This window comes from Eumetopias jubatus, unplaced genomic scaffold (genome assembly GCF_037043125.1).
Source record: "Eumetopias jubatus isolate StellerSeaLion01/CBP00866 unplaced genomic scaffold, mEumJub1_p1.0 scaffold_3, whole genome shotgun sequence".
Lineage (NCBI taxonomy): Eukaryota > Metazoa > Chordata > Mammalia > Carnivora > Otariidae > Eumetopias > Eumetopias jubatus.
In genome coordinates this window covers 177,458,235-177,465,770 of record NW_028274809.1, presented here as the reverse complement: position 1 = coordinate 177,465,770, position 7,536 = coordinate 177,458,235, and the positions used below count along the sequence as shown (strand labels likewise).

At 35.4% G+C, this 7,536-nt stretch overlaps 1 pseudogene; it reads left to right on the top strand.

The window, feature by feature from the left end:
• The first annotated feature begins 4,027 nt into the window (after positions 1 to 4,027).
• LOC114215810 (ATP synthase F(0) complex subunit g, mitochondrial pseudogene) lies at positions 4,028 to 4,338 on the top strand (annotated as a pseudogene).
• Positions 4,339 to 7,536: the final 3,198 nt, after the last annotated feature.

The window sequence follows — 7,536 nt, the reverse complement described above, 5'->3', positions numbered from 1 at the left end:
TTCCTTCTCTCACTATCTCTCTCTGTCAAATAAATAAAATCTTAAAAAAAAAAAAGCAAGGAATAGACTAATGCGTATAACGTTATTACCTGTATAAAAAAGAAGGAAAAGAGAACGTATGTATGATAGCTAACACTTAGAAAGCATTTCCCAACTATTCTAGTAAAAAGTCATGTCAAGGCGGGTACTGTCATTCTTTTCCCTGCACCATAACCAGCACATCTGTATTATTTACTGTTTTATCTTCAGTACCTACCACAGAGCCTAACACATAGGTGCTCACTAGATATTTGATAATTAAATGAATAAAGGATTTCCCATTTAAAGATAACAAAACCAAAGCTCAAGTAGCTTGAGTAACTTGGCCCACGTCACACAACCAATAAGTGGAAGGCTGTCATCTCTAGATAGCCTGTCTTTGGAAATATACACACTCACAAATCCATCCCATTAGTTATCTGTGAAGATGCAATCTGCCTGGAGGAGTATTGGGGACACAGGCAAAGGTCCGACTTTTTCTATAGGCCTCTTTATATTTTTTGAATTGTGAAATATGTGACTATATTACATAGTCAAACAAAAACAAAAACAAACCATATAACTCATGAATAGGAATGCTGACATATAAAACACCAGAAGGGGGCACCGGGTGGCTCAGTCGTCAAGTGTCTGCCTTCGGCTCAGGTCATGATCCCAGGGTCCTGGGATGGAGCCCCGCATTGGGCACCTGCTCAGCGGGAAGCCTGCTTCTCCCTCTGCCTGCTGCTCTCCCTGCTTGTGCTCTCTCTCTCCCTGTCAAATAAATAAATAAAATCTTTAAAAAACAACAACAACAACACCAGAGGCAAGCACAATTTTTTTAAAACATAAATAATATAAATTTTGTAGATATGGCTAGTAACTGTTATGAAAGGGGCAATTCTTGAAATACATCTTAAGTCACTTATGATTTGAAAATAACAGACTGGGATGAAATCTCAAATACAACCAAAAGAGCTGGGTGGAAGGTCAGGGTGAAAAAAGGAGATGGTGTGCTCACTTTAGCTTCTAGATCTCTCACAGAGGGTAGCCTCTCTGCACAGAGTTTCTGAAAATGGTACATTGATACACAGGCACCCATCCTACTTAAATGTATAAACATTGCCTCTAATAGTTTTAAAAACAGTTCCTACTCCTGTGGGCAATGAAAACAGTATAACAAAAAAAGGCTACTGAAAGAAATTCATACATTAAATGGGCTCATAATTAAATTCTAAGCCATGTTAATAAAATGTGTGAAATAACTCAGAAAAGTTGAAATAATGGACAAGGATCTAATCAGCAAAAATAAACAAAAAAGAAGAAAGAATGTTTAATATTAAAATATAATTTTGGAAAATATTTATTAAATGAGAACATGATCCTTTTAAAATTATGAATTGAGTTCTTAATGAGCTTTTATGTATGAACTGTAAATTGGTATATTAACATCAGAATACCTGAAGAAAATATTGCAGGAAATGAAATGAGAAACAGATGGAAGAGCAACAGGAGAGAGAGAACTTAAGAGATCGTTTTTCTGTCCTTGAAATATCGTGTATATAAAAGTTGTTCCTACATAAAAATCTAAACAATATTATAAAACATTGATATATTCTAGTCAAATAAATAAATGTATGTACTAAAAGCTATAATCTGCAAATGTAGAATCAATCTTCTTTTTAAATGGCCCCTGCAGCATTTTAGAAAAACAAAACAAAGAAAATCCCCCCAAAAAACATAATCACATATTAGCCGAAAAAAAATTCCAAAGGGGAAAAATACTTCAGATCATAATCTGAAACCACAGTCTAATAAAGTAAAAAATAAATGTCAAATTTATTTGAGACAAAAACCTCAAAGCATTTGACATTTTAATACCATTCTTTTCTAAAGAACTCTTGGGGCAAGAAGGACTTAAAAAAAATTTCAGAGTATTTATAAAATAGTAATAATATGGCCTCCAATATTTTTAGCGCAAACAAAAATAATGAAAATAATAAATAAATTCCAAAAGTTGTGAAAAACAGCACAGTGGACCCAAGGAACATAAAGGAATAATTAATGAAAATGAAAACATAAATAAATGAATTAGGGAACAGAAAAATGGTGGAGTTGCCAACAGCTTATTCCTAGGGAAAGAAAAAATTGAACCACTCACTTGCCCATTCAAGGAAACGGAATAAAATGCAGCACAAACATAACATTAGATAGGAGAAAAGAAAAATACATATTGATGACATTAAAGAATTTTAATATTTCACTGTTTTACCCAACTGCATGTTAATAAATTGACAACTCAGATATATGTTATATTGTTTTAAAATTAAACTATCTAAAATGAACCTAAGAAGGGAATGAAATACAAAACACAAGAATACAAATAACAAGACGTAAAAACTCACACTGTTTTGTGAGAACTAAAAGATCTGTACTTAAAAAATCATTAGGTTGAGATGATTGCATAATTGAACTTTATCAATCTAATCATGGAACATCTAATTTTCATGTCAAGTGAATTATTCCAGAAAAAAAGAAAAACGTCTGCTTTCTATTTCTTGTTATAAAGCCATGTGGCTAAGATACCAACACTGAAGAAATATAGCACAACACTAAAGACCAATATTTAAAAATACACAGAATAAAACTATGTGTTAAAAATTGCTCAATATAACTCTAGTAAGGTTTATCCCAAGGACTGCAAATATGGTTTAACATGATAAAATTTATTAAATATAATTCAGTACATTTAAATTAAAGGATAAAATCCATGTAATTATTTTGATAGGTAGGAAAAGTTTTTGACGAAATTCCATCTTTGTCTGGATAAAAATTTATATATACATCATAATAAGCAAACACTCTAAAGAATATAAACTGTTTTGGAGAAACCTGAAGAACTTCAAACAAAACTTTGGAATTCTTTGTTGGCAGTCCCTAACTCTACCTTCCTGTTTATGAGAAACAGAAGTGGTAATGGAGTGGGACACCTGGGTGGCTTAGTTGGTTAAGCCTCCGACTCTTGATGTTGGCTCAGGTCATGATGTCAGAGTCTTGAGATTGCGCTCTGTGCTGGGTGTGAAGCCTGCTTAAGATTCTTTCTCTCCGTCTCCCTCTGTTCTTCCCACCCCTCTCCTCCACAGTCATTCTAGAAGAAGAAGAAGAAGAAGAAGAAGAAGAAGAAGAAGAAGAAGAAGAAGAAGAAGAAGAAGAAGAAGAGGAAGAAGAAGAAGAAGAAGAAGAAAGAAGAAGAAGAAGAAAGAAGAAGAAAAAAAAGAAGAAGAAGAAGAAGAAGAAGAAGAAGAAGAAGAAGAAGAAGAAGAAGAAGAAGAAGAAGAAGAAGAAGAAAGAAGAAGAAGAAAGAAGAAGAAGAAGAAGAAGAAGAAGAAGAAGAAGAAGAAGAAGAAGAAGGGGGAGGGGGAGGAGGAGAAAGAAGAAAGAAGAAAGAAGAGGAGGAGGAAGAGGTAATGGTAAAGTTAAATAACACCAAGATAAAACAATCAGATAAATTCAGATTTTGTGAAAATATGCAAGATGATTCATACATACATACATACATACATATATATATACATATACAGGGAGAGCAATTATATTCATATATATGATTCTTTTTTTTAAGATTTTATTTATTTATTTGAGAGAGAGAATGAGAGAGAGAGAGAGCACATGAGAGGGGGGAGGGTCAGAGGGAGAAGCAGACTTCTCGCCGAGGAGGGACCCCGATGTGGGACTCGATCCTGGGACTCCAGGATCATGACCTGAGCCGAAGGCAGTCGCCTAACCAACTGAGCCACGCAGGCACCCCATATATATGATTCTTAAGTGTTCAGTGATGGAACATTGTTAGGAAAAATGATTGTCCTATTAACATTATTTTTCATATTTTCTTTCAGATGCTAGTCAGTGCAATTAGGCAAAGCAAGAAAATAAGAGACAAAAATGTTTAAAAGGAGAGAGCACAGGCTTTTATTTTAGAAGATTATGGGAGACCCTCCAGCTTGGAACCATGGCCCAGTTTGTCCGTAACCTCACAGAGAAGACCCCGTGCTGGTGAACGCTGCTGTGACTTACTGAAAGCCTGGACTGGCCACATTTTGGCACTATGCCAAGGTTGAGCTGGTTCCTCCAGCCCCTGCTGAGATCCCTACAGCTATTCAGAGCTTGAAAAAAATAGTCAAGAGTGCTCAAACTGGTAGCTTCAAACAGCTCACAGTTAAGGAAACTCTGCTGAATGGTTTGGTGGCCACCGAGGTATGGATGTGGTTTTATGTTGGTGAGATCATACGCAAGCGTGGCATCATTGGCTATAATGTTTGAAGACCAATCTTTAACGTCTGTTTATATGTGGCTTATTATTTGAGTATTCTTGGACCATGTGTGATCAGACTGGTATTTGAATGAAAGAAGATAATGTATCAAAATCAATGTTTTCTCTATCAGACGCTACATGGATTACAGTTTCTCTTGATAATAAGATGGGTTGTCTTCCTTTAATACATTAATAAAGCTCTAAGGGCATGTCTTTTGCTTAGACTAAAAAAAAAAGAAAAAGAAAAAGATTATGGGAGAGGTGAGAATTAAACTAAAACTCATTCCTTGAAAGCCTGCATTTCGAGGGAATTCTATGGATCTGAAGTGGTGGCCACAGGGTCTGTGCTTCATTGTCAACTACAATGAATGAGAATGCTTGAACTGTGGTGTTCTCCCACCCTTAGAGAATCTTGTGGTTTTTTGAAGCATGCAGTTACAGCTCAAGGTCTGGATTCCCCTTCTCAGAATCTTAGGTCCAGCTCTGCTAGATCTCCGTGTTCTGCTCTGGAGTACAAAACGCAGCAGGAGACCTGTCCGTTGGATACTCACCTCAATAAAAGCGATACCACCAATCTTGGGGAAAGCCAAGATAAACAACTAAAAATAAAGCTGTTATAAATATTAATAGAATTTACTTAGATTTTAAATCAGTATTTAAAAAACACCATTACCTTTTCTATATTCAAACCGGCAACAGTTAGAAATAAAACAAATGGCAACATCTACAAAATAATATAAGTATGTAGCTTTTAAAAACTAAGAGAATGGGGTTACTGAGACACTGAAATTGATACTAATGATCTCCGAGAATTATCCAAGCTCTAGGAATTGATTACAATCTCACCAGCCACAGATGTTACCCACAAATCCCAGCAGAGGAAGCAGCATCTGACTGGACAAGGAACACGTGACATGACAGGAAGCCAGAGGAGATAGAAACTGGATAACCTTAACTCTTCTCTACACCATGAAGCTACAAAAGTCATACCTTTCTACCTCCCCATCCTTGTAACCAAGTACTATCTTGGATATAAGCTGGGTTTGGAGAACCTAAGACTGAGAAATATGACTGACTAAATGAGCATTATTTTTCCCTAGCAGAGTCTGAGCACAGAACAAATGTACAAAGAGATGCTCAAAATCACCAAACCTGAAGGCAAACCTGTTTAAATTATGGAATGAGACTAAGCTGTACATCAGATTGGACGTCATTAGTTGTTTTACTCCTGCAAGTCAGTTGTTGGAGATAGGAGAGGAAGACCAGACTCACCATATAACATAAGTAAGTTTACGTTTCCCCTGAACATCTGGACTGTAGGGTGAGTTAAGCTTTGTTATCAAAGATACTTAGATTTCTTTTTTAAAGGCACAAAATACAAAAGAAAATGATAAACACCAAAATTTTAACATGATTTTCTCAAGATTGGTTAAAATTTCAGAGATGTTTCTTTTCTTATTTTTCACACCTTTAAAATTTTTTTTACAATATGGATTATGTTGGCAATTATAAAAAGTAAAAAAGTTAAATTAGAACAAGAAGAAAAGAAAATAGCAAAAATAATAGGTAAGAATTTTGAAGACATATTATATGCTTGGCAGTATGCTAAGCCCTTAAAACATTTAATTTTCTCATCAACTCATTTAATTTCCCATCATCTCCATGAGTTATGTTATACCCTATTTTACAGAATTGAGGCTTGGAAAAACTAAATAACTTGACGAGGGTCATGAAGCCAGGTAATATTGAATTACAGATTCAAAACCAGCCAGTCCAACTTCAGAGCACTTAAATTTAACTAACTTGCTCTATTGCTTCCCGTGAGGCATTATAGTTCTCCTATTCTATGGACTCAGTCTGGTCTTGTGCCTTTTTTTCCCTCTGAGCATTTCTATGAGTAAAACTAGAATAAGGAGCAACCTGGAATTCTTATCATGGTCTGGGTAAATTTTTCTGGTTGGTTCATTTAGGACTTAGAAATTAACGTTCTGTGCTTGTGAATTGTCCACAAAATGCACTTAATGGGAGTTTTCTGTTGACGAATTTGAAAGGAAGGGAGAACCTAATGTTATGTGTATTTTTCTCTTTGTTTACCAAATGGTACTGCTGGCATTTCATAGACTAATATTAGACCCACAAGAAAGATAGGACACCATCTAGTCTACCATAGTCAGTCATTTCAAAATTATGTTACAATGTGTTTAATGGTGCCAACAACGTATTAGATAATATGATCTATTGCTATTATATCAGTAATTCTTGTCATTTGTATTGATTGCCAATTTTCACAGATATTTCTGGCCTCTCCTTCCCTTCATGCTTTATCTAAAGAGTTTATTTATTGACCATATATATTGTAACCATAATTATAGGGGATGCACAAATAAGACCCAGTATTCCCCTTCAAAAGGTTATATATAAGTTCATGGTAAAGATAAGGTACAGAAATACTCCAGGCCGAAAGCACTGATGTAAATGTCTGTGAAAAATGTGTTGTTTATGTTGAGAAAGATCCTTTTTGGTTAGAGAATAAAGGAAAGTCCATGAAGAAAATCACATTTAAAGTGAATCCTCAGAGATGGGTAGGATTTCGACTAGAGGAAATGGGAGAAATTATTCTGGATAAAAGAAATCCATATTTGCAATGAGATGGGGGGATTGGAAGATAGAACATATGCACAAAGATTCATTAGCAAGCCAGGTTGGTTTTAATGAAGGTGGGGCGGTAGAGAGAGAGGAGGTAACAACATAGATTAGAACCATCTGAATATCCCCAAGTGTCCCATAAGAATTTGTATTTTATTCATTAAAAAGGGAAGTCATTTAAATTTTTTGATAAGGTAAATATCACAAGTAGAGATTTAATCTTGTTTTCATGTACTGTTTTTATTAAAATGTAGAGAGAAGCTGAAAAAAGAAGAAGATAGCAGGAGGGGAAGAATAAAGGGGGGGAATCGGAGGGGGAGACGAGCCATGAGAGATGATGGACTCTGAAAAACAAACTGAGGGTTCTAGAGGGGAGGGGCATGGGGGGATGGGTTAGCCTGGTGACAGGTATTGGAGAGGGCATGTTCTGCATGGAGCACTGGGTGTTACACGCAAACAATGAATCGGGGAACACTACATCAAAAACTAATGATGTAATGTATGGTGATTAACATAACATAATAAAAAAAATAAATGTGGAAAAATAAACCAGAGAGTTA